This window comes from Chrysochloris asiatica, unplaced genomic scaffold (assembly GCF_000296735.1).
Source record: "Chrysochloris asiatica unplaced genomic scaffold, ChrAsi1.0 scaffold00015, whole genome shotgun sequence".
Classification (NCBI taxonomy): domain Eukaryota; kingdom Metazoa; phylum Chordata; class Mammalia; order Afrosoricida; family Chrysochloridae; genus Chrysochloris; species Chrysochloris asiatica.
This window is the reverse complement of record NW_006408533.1, coordinates 15,416,138-15,418,528: the sequence shown is the minus strand read 5'-3', so window position 1 is coordinate 15,418,528 and position 2,391 is coordinate 15,416,138. Positions and strand designations below refer to the sequence as shown.

The following is a 2,391-nucleotide window of genomic DNA, read 5'->3' as shown; positions in this document are numbered from 1 at the left end:
TAGTGTATGTATTGCTGTGTATTCTCACTAACAACGAAATAAATACGATTATTTTTAAAAAGGTGTGATACTCAGATTAAAATTTTACAAGAGCAATAAGAACTAAAAATACATTACATGCAGTCTGCCATGATGGGATTCCGTCACTCACTGTCATCAAGTCAATCTTGACTCAGAGCGTCCCTGTATAGGACTTCCGGGGCTATAAATCTTTATGGGAACAGAAAGTCTCATCCTTCTTTCAGGGAGTGTCTGGTAGGTTTGAACTGCAGACCTTGTGGTCAGCACTCCAGTGCTTATCCTACAGAACCACATATTTCCAAAAGTAAAAGATACTGATCTTTCAGAAGTCATCTTAAAAATAAAGATGTAATCAAAGAATTCTTTTTGTTTGCCCACTTATAGTCTCTAAATTTTAAACTTCAAAAGTTTTTGTTTTGTGGTTCACTTTGATGTTAATCATTATATTCATAGACATTACAATTATTGCTCTATTTATTAGTCAGTTAGAGTATTGTTGTCTAAGGTAAGAGAATAAGATATTAAATAAAATAAATTAAAATTGTTTTTCCATGCTATCCAGAGAAGGGTCCATACGGCGTTGTTCTGGGTTCCCGTTGTAACTTAAAGGGGAAACTTTCACAATGTCCAGAGCCTTTGATGTCCTGCAAATGAAGGAGGAGGATGTCCTCAAATTCCTTGCAGCAGGAACCCACTTAAGTGGCACCAACCTTGACTTCCAAATGGAACAATACATCTACAAAAGGAAAAGTGAGGGCATCTACATCATAAACCTGAAGAGGACTTGGGAGAAGCTTCTGTTAGCAGCTCGGGTCATTGTTGCCATTGAAAACCCAGCTGATGTCAGTGTCATATCCTCCAGGAGTACCGGCCAGCGAGCTGTGCTTAAGTTTGCTGCTGCCACTGGAGCCACTCCTATTGCTGGGAGCTTCACTCCAGGAACCGTCTCAAATCAGATCCAGGCAGCCTTCCGGGAGGCACGGCTTCTGGTGGTTACTGATCCCAGGGCTTACCACCAACCTCTCACAGAAGCATCTTACGTTAACTTGCCCACCATTGCTCTGTGCAACACAGATTCTTCTTTGCGCTACGTGGACATGACCATCCAACATAACAACAAGGGAGCTCATTCAGTGGGTCTGATGTGGCAGATGTTGGCTCGGAAAGTTCTGCGCATGCGTGGCACCATCTCCCGGGAGCATTGGTGGGGTCATGCCTTAGGTCAATTTCTACAGAGATCCAGAAGCGGCGGAAAAGGAAGAACAGGCCGCTGTTGAAAAGGCTGTGACCAAGGAAGAATTTCAGGGCGAATGGACTGCGCCTGTTCCTGAGTTCACGGCTGCTCAGTAGTGTCTAAAGGCTTACAGGTGCCCTCTGTGCCCATTCAGCAGTTCCCTACTGAAGGCTGGAGTGCTCAGCCTGCAACTGAAGACTGGTGCAGAGCCCCCACTGCTCAGGAACAACCACTGAGTGGTCTTAAGCTATTCTTTCAGTCTGTTAGAAAATGGAAATAAGGATGGTAGAAAATAAACACCAATTTCTAATAAATAAAAAGTAAAGCACACAAGACAATTCATATTTTTCAAGAAAGCATATAAGCAAAATGATACTTTGAGCACAACAAAATGTTTGATAAGAATGGAAAATGAAAGTGGAGATTGAGACTAGAAGGGAATGAATTAATTAAATGAATTAAATCAATCAAGACTAATCTTTATAAAAAAAAAAAGACTAATCTTTAATAAGCTTATGTGTTAAAGGGTGCAAATATTACTAACTTAACTTTCTGCACCAGAGGTTAAAAAAATATTTTGTTTACATGTTAGCTTCTTTGGGGGGAGTAGTTCAATTTTGGATGCAAATTATAATGTCCTGAATAGCTTTAAAAAATATTTCCACTTGTATACAGCCCCCAGACTTGCTGATTTAATAAGTCTTGAGTGGAAATTGGGCACATTTGATTCCTTTGTGATTAAATATCACACAGTGAACACATTTAAGTTCCTATAACCCCTGGAAAAATATAGAACTTTACCAGCATGCCAGATGCTTCTTTCTACTTACTGAGCATCAGAACTTTCAAAAGCTCCAAAGTTTATTCCAAGTTGAAGACTGCTTTTGTCCTCCATATTCACGCATCTACTCAGCTTCTCTTCTGGTATTCTTTCTCTTGCCTTCTTTTTCTTTATTGGCTAATATTCCTCTTGCCATTTTTTCACAAGAAGGAAGAATGATTTGTAAACCCTCTTGTTGATAGGTGTTATTGAGTCAGTTTCAACTCATAGTGACCCTGTGCACGATGGAACGAAACACTGCCTGTCCTGCACCATCCTCCCTGTTATGTTTGGCTTTATTGTTGCTGCCACTGTG

General features: G+C 40.3%; 1 pseudogene; it reads left to right on the top strand.

The window, feature by feature from the left end:
- The first annotated feature begins 644 nt into the window (after window positions 1-644).
- On the top strand, window positions 645-1,535 carry LOC102813748 (annotated as a pseudogene).
- Window positions 1,536-2,391: the final 856 nt, after the last annotated feature.